The following is a 13,787-nucleotide window of genomic DNA, read 5'->3' as shown; positions in this document are numbered from 1 at the left end:
ATTTATCCCAAAGATACAGATGCAATGAAACGCCAGGACACCTGCACCCCGATGTTTATAGCAACAATGTCCACAATAGTCAAACTGTGGAAGGATCCTCGGTGTCCATCGAAAGATGAATGGATAAAGAAGATGTGGTTTATGTATACAATGGAGTATTATTCAGCCATTAGAAACGACAAATACCCACCATTTGCTTCGACATGGATGGAACTGGACGGTATTATGCTGAGTGAAGTAAGTCAATCGGAGAAGGACAAACATTATATGTTCTCATTCATTTGGGGAATATAAATAATAGTGAAAGGGAATAGAAGGGAAGGGAGAAGAAATGTGTGGGAAATATCAGAAAGGGAGACAGAACATGAAGACTCCTAACTCTGGGAATCGAACTAGGGGTAGTGGAAGGAGAGGAGGGCAGGGGGTGGGGGTGAATGGGTGACGGGCACTGAGGGGGGCACTTGATGGGATGAGCACTGGGTGTTATTCTGTATGTTGGTAAATTGAACACCAATAAAAAATAAATTTATTATAAAAAAACACAAATGGAAAACTGAAAAAAAAACTAAAGAAGTAAATACTTACAAGTATTTAATTTATGGTTTTATGAACAATAGTATTGCTACATTCTTCATTTATTTTCTTTTATATATGTAAAGAATTTACTCGAAAGTCTTTAGCCAGAGCATTCCACAAATACTACTTAATAAATATGTTCCCAATAAACACATTCAGTATGGTCTGCCTTGCTCTCAACATAGGTACAGAATCCATTCTTCCTTTTTCTGAGCCTTTTTTATCTGATCCTTTGTATTCTCCCACAGAACAGCATTCTTTTGTGAATGGTGCTGATGAGATTATGCCATTCAGCACTTTTGAAATAAAAAACAAAACACTTTTTGTCAGGGTAACAATCAAAAGAAATTATCTTAATAAAGAGCCCCATGACAGCAAATCCTTAGGAATGCCTGTGCTTCATGTCAAATGTCTGAGGGGAATTTACATTTAGTTACAGACCCCTCTTAAAAATCCTACAGCCCCCTCATCATCTACTATATTTTCTGCTAGGGAGGCAGCTTTGTGTCCATTCTTTCATTTGTTCATGTACTTGACATGAATGAATGAGTGAATGAATGAATTGATGAAATCATTCATCAATCGGACATTGAATCACCATTATTTGCCAAAATTATCCTAAATATTGGGGATAAATGATGAACGATATGCCATCTCCACCCTCAAGGAACTTTGAACTAGTAGACACAGACAAGTGAAATTATGATTAAATTTTTGTGTTTCCTGTTACCCTCTGTACAACCCAAGCTCTTTGCAAGATACTTCCCCACTCTCAGATATCATAGATGATTCCCTAGAAGTAAATTATGAATATACACAATGACGTTGTACACTGGAGTTCTAAAGACCTGGATTTGAATCCTGCTAACCAAGTCAAGTATCTAGTCTTAGAGCACTTTGAGCTTCCTCATTAGTAAGCAGTTGTTAATAGCATCTGTTTTATAAAGATATTGTGTACAGCAGATGAAACTATAATATTTAATGCATCCCTTCAACAAATCTTTATGGGCCCCCTAAGTATGCCATGCACAAATATAACCTGGGGAGAGATTTTGAGCCAGAGATGAGCAACTAAGTCATGCCCTGACTCCTGTCTCACAGAAACGTTAAAATAATATGACATTTAATTTAATCCATTACATTTGGGGCAATTTGTTATGCAGCAATATGTGAGTAATACGCACTGTAAAATAAAGAGAGAGCTTAGACTAACTAAATTTTGGTGCCTGAGCATCTGGGTAAATATTGCTGCTGCTTAATGAGTGGAGAATACTAAGGAAAAATAAAGTTTAGAGATAGACTTTAAAGATTTGGTGAGGCCAGGACAATCTGAAAATAGCTTTTAAACATTCTAGTGCAAATGTCAGGTAGACAGGTAGACAGGTAGACAGTTATTTATATGAATCTGAGTTCAGGGAAGGCATTATGGATAAAGAAACAAATTTAGGAGCCATCAGCTGGCCTTTAACTCCATGAAGTCATTTGTATCATCTAAAAGGTTAAAGCAAATTGAGAGGAGGGAACATCAGAAGACAAGGGAGAGAGGAGAGAGAAAGTGAAAGGACTGAAAGGACTATAGAACATGTGTCTGAATGAAGGAACTGTGTGAAGAAAATGTGATCAACTGGGACATATACTGACTTTGAGGTGAGTGGCATGAATACTGAGAATTTTCCATTAGATTTCTCATTGTTGAGGGCATTAGTCAATCTGGCCTTGTGTACTCAGGTAATGGTAGAAACAAAGGTCCAAGAGAGATTGGGAGGTGAGCCCATGAATGTAATACATATTGACTAATTTTTTGGATAATGTTTTCATAAGGATGTATTCAGAGAAATGGAGCAGTGGGTGATTCAGTCAGTTAAACGTCTGCCTTCAGCTCAAGTCATAATCCCAGAATCTTGGGATGAAGCCCTGCGTCAGGCTTCCTGCCTAGCAGGGAGCTTGTTTCTCCCTCTCCTTCTGCCTGCCATTCCCCCTACTTGTGCTCTTTCATTTTCTCTGTAAATAAATAAATAAAATCTTAAAAAAAAAAAAAAAAATGGAGCAGTGGTCATGGGGCTAGTGTATTTCACTGAATGGCAAGAAAGAAACAGCATATAGATATGAATAGGGATAAAGAAAGATTTAGCTGTGAGGAGATCAAGGAGGTATTTCCTGACTGGTTTTATTCCCTCAGTGAAATAAGAAATAAGATCAGGAAATGAAAATAAAAAAGTATGATGGGTTGTGGAAGTCTGAAGAGCTGTTGATAGGGAAATTCTCCTTTTCAGAAATTGAGGCAGTGATTTGTGAAGAGATATACACTGGACTTGCTGGACAATGCTGAGATCCCACTTGAGATTTCCCCAGTAAACATTTTAGTGAGAGCAGTCAGCATGTTTCAGTTCATTTTCCCCACATATGATTCTTCCCTCACGAAGGCACATAGGAGGCAGAGAGTGGATTTAACCAGAGATGCTTTTCTAGGAGAATCCAGAAAAAGGAAATGTTTTGAGGGTGTAGAAATAGGAGGTTATTTGGAAGTGCTGGCAAGGAGAATCCTACTTCCAGGGAGGGCCAGCAGAAAATGAGAACTAGGGGGCATGGAGAGCATCCTCTTTAAATGGAAGCAATGTCCTCAGATTCCTTTAGACTTCTGCTAGAGCAAGAAAGTGAAGTAAATACTCAGAGAAGAGGTTGAAGAAATGAGGAATATTGCTGATAGATCAAGCAGCACAAGTGAAGAATTTAGGGGACCTGGGAGAGAGGCAGACTGGGCCCAGTTAGAAAATACAGATCACTGTGCAGATGGTGGATACACATGGGTTTGTTCATGAGGATGAAGACATGAGAAGATTAATTCTGAAAATGTAGGTGTGTGTGTGTGTGTGTGTGTGTTGTAGGGGAGCCCCTTGTGTGTGGAAGATCGGTTCAAAGTTTACTTCCTGCCAGGTAGGAGGTGAAGAGATAGTATCCCCACAAGAGGAATGGAAGGTTCTGTGGATTCCCTCGAACTTGCTGGGGGTGGCATCAAAGGCACCATCTTTCAGTGCAGGTATCACAGTAAAATACATTTCTCTAAAATACTATCAGCAGGAAACACTTGTAGGAGCATGCACTAATCTTTGAAAGAATCCTGGTTAATCCCGGACGTGGGTGGAAGTTATGAAAGAACTCTGTCTTTTGTTTTAACTTAAGGTCTCAGGTCTCAGGCAGTACCCTTCAGCAAATTGTGTTTGTAAGACATTAAGAAGGCACAAAGCACTCTCAAAATGCCTTTTCCCCACGTTTGTTATCACTGAAATAAAAACAACAACAACATTTTGGAAGTCTTATCAAGTTTCTATCAGCTCATTAATATTCTTTTAATCTTCCATTTTCAGCAGTTTAATTTAGCTGATGTTTCTAATTTACATAGAGACAACATTCTTAATTGATTTAATCCCAGCTTCTGTCTTTCTTGCAAGCCTATTGCTATTTATTGATTTTCATTAATATATGCAGACCTCGGATTTCAGCTTTGGAATCTAAAAGTTCTCCTTTGAATGGTCTTTCCTTTTGAACTAGATTATAACAGTTTTTCTTCACACCTGCTTAAAATTCATTAATGTATTCATTCATTTATTCAAAACATTCACTGAGTATTTATGTCCTAGGCAATATACCAGGTTTGTTTGTTGGGAAAAAATGATAATAAACAAATCATATAGAGTGATGAGCAAATATATCTCTGATGAAATGATATTCAGGCTGAGACCTTAAAATGAAAACAATCCTATAAATAGGAAGAGTAGGATGCAGAGATTTGCCAGAGCAAGGAGCCACACAAGCAGAATTATTGCTCTTGTATGGAGCCTGGTGGATCATAGGGAGAATGGGATGGAGAGAATGGGGATATTGACAAGCATCTGTGCATGTGAAACTTCAGAGGCTATGATGGGGAGTTGTGCATATTATTCAATATGAAAGGGAAATAAATGGAAATGTTTTACACAGGAAAATAACACAATTCTATTTATGTGTGACCAAGACTACTTAGGATGACAGTTTTCCTATCAGTCATATCCCCATGTGTTAGCACATATACTTAAGAACCAGAAAGATTTAGTTAGAAACTTAGTTCCCAATGCTTACTATTACAGTGTATTTAGTTATTTGATCTTTGGATATGTTATCTGTAGACAGGGAATAGTGATAATCTGTGGCATTGCTTAAATGACTGAAGGGGCTGTAAAGAACACAGAGTAATGCTGATGAAAAGTAAACACTCAAAATGTAAATTTTCTGGAAATTTCATAATTTATATTAGCTACTTCTAACTTTGTAAGGATGTGATATAAATAATGAATGCATAGGGCATTTAATTTCATTTAAGGAAGAGAGCAAAACAAATTTATACAATCATTTAACCACTGTCACAATCAAAATATAAAATAGCCCCATTACACTAAAAAAATTGCCTCATGTCCCTTTTGAATCACTTTCTTCCACCAAATGATAGTTTCCTGGCAATCTGATTTTTGTCTCTATTGTTCTGCCTTTCTAAAATGCCATATAAATGAAAGCAGATAATATACTCTCTTAAATCTAACATTTCACTTAGTAGCATATATTTGAACTTTATCCATATTGGTGCACATATCAAGTTCACTCATTTTTTCTGAGAATATTAATTGTATGGATATACCATAATTCCATCCACCAGTTGGTAAACACTTAAGCTGTTTCCATTTTGGGGCTCCTTTGAGTAAAGTTACTATAAACATCTGCGTATAGGTCTTTGTGGAAACATGTTTTCACTACCACTGAGTAAATTCCTAAGGGTGGAATTGCTGAGTTTTATATTAATTTAGCTTTATAAGAAACTGGTGAAGAGCTTTCCAAAGTAGTTATACCATTTGGTGTTCACACCAGTAGTGTATTATATGAGAATTCTAGTTGCTCTGCATACTCACAGCACTTTTTCCCCCTAGTTGATTTGCAATGTTATCTCATTGATCCCTTTAATGTGTAAGACAATTCAGTGTGTGACCCTACCAAATTTGTTACTTATGTCAAACCACATAATATATTCCTCTTCTCTAACATTCATTCTTTCATTCATTCTGTAGACAAACTCAACACCTACAGAGACTAAGAACTTTATGTTCTAATGATAATAAAAGGTGACAACTGCTAGAGGTAGCCAATGGCTTGATGAAAATATAGAAGTTGAATAAAAGAGACTTGCTTAATTTAGACAAAGCTAAATCTTAAAATATAAAGAGGAGTTTGTGATATAGGAAGATGAATACAATCCAGAGAGATGGTAGGATAGAAATGTCCAAAAACATTAGTTTTTTTAAAGCTACATGTAATGAAGTTCAAAATTCAATAGTACAGATATTGCTAACTGATAACTTAGTCTTCTTTATCTAAAATGTGGGAGTCTGGAGCAGTTGAACATCTCTTAAAAATGGGAATTGTCCTTGAAGAATATCCTTTTGATATATATGCTCTTTTTCAAATTACAAAAGACTGCCCATTACAAAGTAGCTATATATTTTTCTCAGTGGCAGTGTAAAGAAACTGGCATTTTTCAACCTCTCTTTTCTTTCCAAAATTTGATATCTAATATATGTTATCTATACTGAGAATGGAGTCCCACATCATCAAAGATGGACTAATACATAGTTTTACTCCTACATGACTGGTTTCCTAATCATGCCCTCTCAGACTTATTAAACTCATTCCAGGTTGGCTTGACTCAATGTCAATCATTTCTCTGCTTGATGATATACAAACCTTTTGGCTGTGATCTAATTTAGATATGCAATTTAATATGATAGTTAAATAGTTTGTACATGGTTCATTAATTATTCTCATCACCCTTATCTTTGAAACACTAATATAGAGGAAACTCATCATTGTAGAGAGGGAAAAGACTCAATTTAAAGCAGAAGATTGAGCTAGAACAGTGGCCATAAATGTGCTAGACAAAATGTCAGAGGAAATTAGATATAAACAGAAATCAAAATTAATTGAATACATTTATCTTATGACATTTTGAGTATATATATTCACAAGATATGCTAAATTTAGTAATATATTTCAATTCAATTTAATTCAATCACTAAAATTAAATTAAATTAAATTAAATTAAATTAAATTAAATTAAATTAAATTAAATAACATTCATTGGGGGGGGAAATCGTAGCATAGAAAATTTCCCTATACTCCTCCTTAAAACAACTGTCTAACCAGAATAGGACAAATGCAGAGGAAAATCTCCATCACCATTGATATTGTGTCCGTCAGATTTGGCTGTAGTAACAAACTCTCAAGTTCAGTGGCTTACAACAACAAATATTTAAGTTCTCATTCACATTAAATACTGGTGGAAGTTTTGTGTAGTTCTGCTCCACATCATTTTTGCTCTACAATCTAGACCCATACCGGGAGATAACAGAGGAAAGAATCAAGAGAAAAATCTGGCATTTGTAGAAGTGAGAAAAAAATCATATTATGAATCCCAAAATATCTGCTCAAAAATGGTCTTTTTTTAATTATTTATGATAATCACAGAGAGAGAGAGAGAGAGAGAGAGAGAGAGAGAGAGAGAGGCAGAGGGAGAAGCAGGCTCCATGCACCTGGGAGCCCGACGTGGGATTCGATCCCAGGTCTCCAGGATCATGCCCTGGGCCAAAGGCAGGCGCTAAACTGCTGCGCCACCCAGGGATCCCCTCAAAAATGGTCTTACAAAAGTTACTAGACTAATATCCCTTTTATGTTCATTTTATCAACTAAACCAAATGATAAAGTCAATCAGAAAATAGAATCACCCAAATAAGCTACTGAGACTACATCAAAATAAAATGTTTCTTCACAGTGAAGAAAGCAATCAACAAAACTATAGGTAACCTACTAAGTGGGAGAAGATATTTGCAAATGATATATTCAATAAAAGTTTAGTTTCCAAAATATGTAAGGAACTGATACAATTCAACCCCCCAAAACAAATAATCCAAATAAAAATGGGCATAAGACATGAACAGACATTTCTCCAAAGAAGACATACAGATGATCAACAGAGAAATGAAAAGATGCTCATCATCACTAATCATCAGGAAAATGCAAATCAAAACCACTTTGAGATACCACTTGTTAGAATGGTTAAAATAAAAAAACAAGAAACAGCAAGTGTTGGTGGGGATATGGAGAAAAAGGATCACTTGTACACTGTTGGTGGGAATGCAAACTGATTTATCCAATCTGGAAAACACTATAGAGGTTCTCGAAAAGTTAAAAATAGGACCACACTACAATCCAGTAATCATACTACTACTGGGTATTTACCTGCCCCCAATACAAAAACACTAATTCAAAGGGGCACATGCACCCCAATGTTTATAGTAGCATAATAGCCAAATTATGGAGGCAGCCCAAGTATCCATGGATAGTTGAATAAAGATGTGATATATATATATATATATATATATATATGATATATGTATATATGTCAGCTATAAAAAATAATAAAATCTTGACATTTGTAATGACATGGTTGAAGCTAGAGACTATTAAGCTAACTGAAACAAGTCAAAGACAAATACCATACATATGATTTCACTTATATGTGGAATTTAATAAACAAAACAAATGAGCAAAGGGAAAACACGAGAGAGAGACAGAGAGAGACAGAGAGGCAAACCAAGAACAGACTCTTAACTATAGAGAACAAACTGATGGCTACCACAGGGGAGGTAGGTGGGGGAACAGGTGAAACAGGTGATGAGGATTAAGGAGTGCACCTGTGATAAGCACCAGGTGATGTATAGAATTATTGAATCACTATATTGTACACCTGAAATTAATATATCACTGCATGTTAACTATACTGGAATAAATAAAAACTTAAAAAAAACTTTTAAAAAGAAGAAAATAAAATATTCTAATAATCATAGGTCTGGAGACTATGAGAATGTTTGAAAAAAAATGGTGAAAATATTGAATGGACATTTATACTCACATATATCTTTAAAAGTAAAAAAAAAAATTTTTTTTGTCAAAATGTTGTAGAAACATATCCAAATTGAAAGAGCTTAGAATTCTTTCCACTGGATTATCTCAATTGAAAAAAAAAATCCTAAGACACAACTAATATCAATAAAAGGGTCATTAACTATTATAAAAAATCAAATGAAGAAAAATAAAAATTCCACCTATTGCTTCTGGCAAGCATATGAGAAAAAGGAGTTTTAGGAGATATTAAAATCATTTCTCTTGAAACATGATCCTTGAATCAAGCTTCATTGTGTTTTACTGACTAGAATTCTTAACATAGGGATGAAATACATTGACCCTAAAGAGAAACATTTTCTAATCTTCGAGAACCAAAATGAAGAAGAGAGGAAAGAACATGAGAGACACCAAAATTCTTCTGTATTTAGTCATTTTCACCTCTGCCAACCAATGATAGTGCAGGGCAACTAATCTGTCTTCACCCAACAGAAAACTGGTTGGCTGTTGGGCTTCCCCTTAAACAAAAGAAAACCACAGAAAAAGGTCCCTGTGGAACAATTCAAGAACCATGTCATTCTCCTTCTTCTGAATTAATACATTTAATTATTTAAACCCAAATCATTCAGCCTTCACATTAAATTCAAAATGGAGAATTCTAACAGTGCCCAGGAGAATAGAAAGTGGGATCCAAAAGACACCAACAATATTTTGGGACCAATGATAGGTTTTGTTAGGTCCGAGCAATATAAATTTGAATAAGCAAAACAAAAGTATGCTTCTCATGAAGAAATTGTACAGTGTAAAGGAAGAAAAACAAATGTTAGCATGCAAGAGACAAATGAAAAGGACCCTTGGAAACTAACTTCATAAATCAGAGTAAAATTTTATGCAGAAACTGTATGGACATCAAAGAAGTGTGGCCTTGATGATTAATGAGACAGGAAAGCAAATTGAGATGTATTTGAACTCAACTGGGTTTTTAAAAAGGAAAATATTTCCAGTGAGGAATTTACAACTACTGATAATAGTAAGGGGTGGAACCAACATGGCAGAAAAACAAGTTAGAGATATGGGGAAGAATGGCTTGAAAGAAGATGATGCTGAAACCCAATTAACGGAGGTTATAATGACAAGGTCATTGTTTGAGCATGTGCAAAACTAACTACCTATCTAGGACAAGAGCAAAGGCTCTTTCAATTGACAAATAATATACTAAAAAAGCCTATTGCCTTGGACCAGATATGAATCTGGAAAAAGCTTTCCAGGTAACTTTCAAGATAAGTTAATATCTAGCAGCATATAATTCTATTAAGAAGAAAAACTGATGAATTTAATCAAATAAGAAATATACAAAGATTCTCAATGTGCCTCCAATATAAACTTGTCTTTTTTCTAAGATTTTAAAAGAGATCAAGATCCTTTGTCTATATTTAAAAAGGCCACGTGCTACCCTTGCCCTCTGAATAACTAACGGTCCATAACTTGTGATTCAGAAGACATTTTATCCTCTGAATCTCAAGAAAATTTGCAAACCTGCACTCATGTAATATAATTTAAGAAAGAGATATGCATCTGTAAGATTTTTTTCTTAAAAGGATATATAATAGCAAGGTAAATGCCTATTATTAAAGATAATTTAGTGGGATCCCTGGGTGGCGCAGCGGTTTAGCGCCTGCCTTTGACCCAGGGCGTGATCCTGGAGATCCAGGATCAAATCCCACGTTGGGCTCCCTGCATGGAGCCTGCTTCTCCCTCTGCCTGTGTCTCTGCTTTTCTCTTTCTCTCTGTGTGACTATCATAAATAAATAAAAATTTAAAAAAAAGATGGGGTTTAAAACAAAATAAAGATAATTTAGTAATTCTTTTTTCTCATGTGCACTGAACAGTAGTATGTTTTATTTTTTTTCTTTCAATCTGCTATAAAATTCATTAGACATTAATTGCAACACTATTAGTGAGAAGAGAGTGTCAGGACTTATAGATATCTGAGGAAAAAATCTTGAGCCATGAATCCTAGGCCCAGTCAGTCTAAATTCTACCCTGAATTCCAGGCTTATATCTCTAATTGTGCGTTTGACATTTTCCTACATGAATGTCCAGTAGGCATTGCAAACTAAATATAATAGTACTGAACAAATCATCTTTCCTACTCTATACCTGCCCACCTGCAGTTAATAACAACATTATTTTTGTTTCTTTTAACCAATCTTTGGGGTTATTTCTGATTTTTCTCTTTCTCTCACACTTTATATCCAGTGAACCACAAATTTCATATCCATCTTTGAGATGGATTCAGGATTCAAACTTTTTTTTTTTTACCAACTCTTCCATTATTGCCATGATCAAATTAACATTAATTCTCATCCAGATGATTGCAAAATCCTCTTAAATTGTTCTCTTGCTAATTATGTTACACTCATTCTCTCAGTTCTCCAATTGGTAGCAAGAGAGATCCCATAAAATATGTTAGATCATGTCATTCTTTTGTTCAAAGCTACCCAATCGCTTTTCATTCAAAGTAGAAGCCAAGGAACTTATAATGACCTATGTAACTTCACATGATGTGGTCTTGATTCCTACTGCCTCTCCTCTAACATTGCCTGTTTCTCTTCCCTAGCTCCTATGCTCAAGCCCACCAGCCTCTTTGGTATCACTCAGCATGGTTGGCACTCTCCATGTAGAGTAGGACCTTCATGCTTGCTCTTCTCTTCTGGAATGTTTCGCTCACTGATACTGATGACTGTCTCCTTCATTTCCTGCTTGGCCGAAGGTCATTTTCTCAGCGGCAATGTCTACAGCCACCATATTTAAGGTAATTGCATTCCAACCTTCCCTGAGCTCCCTTGCTGCTTTTCTTTTTCTACATTGTACTTATGGGCATTTGCCCTACTTAAATCTTAAATTATATATTTCATTTCCATCATAATTAAAATGTAAATGCCAGGAGAACAGATAATTTCACCCATTTTGTTTTCTCTCTCAAATCCTAAAACAGTGCCTTGGACACAGTGGTACTCAAAAAAGTTGCACTGAATAAATAAATGAACACTTCACAGCAAAGAAAGCCAACTTTGAGAGCTATAGGACCTCAAGAAAAGCTTCATGTTTTTATCTAAAAAACAAATAAAAGAAACAGTCAATTTACACTTGCCTTTCTTTTCCAATGTAGTCTACACAAACCAAAAGATCAAGATAATGGAAGATGAATATGAGAGGAAAGAATAGCAGAAATTAATTGTGCTAAAATGAAAGACATGATAAAATTTATTTAGAAATGTTTAATATAAATGCCAAGAATGAGTTGAAGAACATACAGATATATAGTAAAAAAAAAAGTATTAATTAAAGCTGAGTGTAATATTTTAAATTACTCAAACAAAATACATAAAGTTAAAAGGTGGCAAAGTTAGAGAGAAAGTAAATTTTTCACAAATATATCTTAGACAAAGGTGTAAATTGTATAAATAGAATATAATATAGTATACAAAGTATAAACATAGACATAGATTATATTATTGTTCTATATTTGACCCAAAAAGTTAACCACTACTAAATATTGCAAGTATTGTAGGATTTCAAATTAAGGGGTAGGAATGGTGTATACATGTGATGGTGGGAGGGTTAGAGAGGTGTTTGATATGTGAAAAAGGGAAATTGAAGAAAGAAAGAAATTGATCATAAAAAATAAAGTAAGAAATTAAAAAGTAAGATACAATTTTACTTGTAACTTTAGATACCTGCCTGGGTACTGCTAACAGGTAGAGAAACCACAGGACCTGCTCAGCCTGAGGAAGGAAGCTTCCCTGCTTCAGTGAGGAGCCCTAAATAGTTCCTCTTTCTCTGTCCATAATCCTCAGATTAGGGGACTGTCCCTTTGCAAAGACTAGTATTAGTGAAGCGATAAAGAGGAAGCCAGGTGAGGGAAGAGCAAATTCCATGTTTCTGGTCTGTCTTGATGAGAACTCTCAGAAGCTGGATATGTTTCTCCCTTGCTTAATGCATATTGCCAGCCCATACAAGTGAGTATGTTTTCACATGGAAAAAAATCTATTTATAACTAAAGATAAGAAACTAAACTATTATAAAACACAATATAATTAATGCTGCTGATATATAATTTAATTAAAAATAATCCATGTACTAGCATGCATATGTAAGAGCACTGGCAATATGAAACAGAAACATGAAAAAATGAAGAGGCACTGAGCAGAAAAATTGAGGCAATTTTACATTTTTAAAATTTTAATTATATATAAATATATAAAATATATAATATATAAAAGTTATAAATAATGCATATGTAAATATAACTCTATATTTATAATAAAGAGGCCACTATGTGGAATTAAGTAGTAAAATAGAGCTAGAGAATCAATTATTGAATGTGAAGCCCAGATCAGATAGTTATTCAGCAAAACATCAGGAAAAAATATACATTCTTTTTCAAGCTAAGAAATAAGATATACAAGATGAAATGAAAACATCTGTAAAGCAGGAGTGGGAATAAATGGATGTACATAAATGGAAATAAAAGAGAGGAAGAAATATTTGAAATATTTTAATTATAAAAATTTGAAATACCTCAGTTTGAAAGGAATCCTAGAGTGACAAAGAAGAAAAAAGATCTATTCAGCAAGATTTAAGAAGGTTAAATGCAAAAGGACAGATCTAAAGCCCTCCAGAAGGAAAGAAAGAGATATCTGTGAAGATTCAATATCCGGATGTTCAATATCAGACATCTCATCAACAACTTTGGATGTCAGGGGAAAGATGGTAATATTGTCTTTAAAGTTAAAATAACTTGAGCCTGGAATTGCATATTCAGTTACAAAGTATTTTAAGTAAGGGGAAACATCAAGGATATTTTCAGGAAAATGTTGCACCTTGTTGTTTATTTACTAAAATCTCACTTTAAAAATGTTTTCGGTCTTTTCCAGCCAAATGGAAGTAAAATTAAAAGAATGCTGTAAAAAAGTAAGAATAAGTGAATTAATAAAATGTGTAAAAGAGCAAGAATTTAAAAATGGATACCATGTAGTCTGTAGTATCACACCAGCATTAACAAGGGGCCAGAAAGTGTGGAAGGAAAAGTCAATGCAGACAGAATATTCTGAAGTGCTTAGTGTGTCTATGAGAGAAAAAAACTTTACTAAAGATAACAAAATCATCATGGGAAAGATAAAAAGAGCAACTGCTGAGGAAAATAATAAAATATATGGCCTTCACAT

Source organism: Canis aureus, chromosome 20 (assembly GCF_053574225.1).
Source record: "Canis aureus isolate CA01 chromosome 20, VMU_Caureus_v.1.0, whole genome shotgun sequence".
NCBI lineage: Eukaryota > Metazoa > Chordata > Mammalia > Carnivora > Canidae > Canis > Canis aureus.
The sequence above is the reverse complement of the archived record's forward strand: the minus strand, read 5'-3'. Positions refer to the sequence as shown.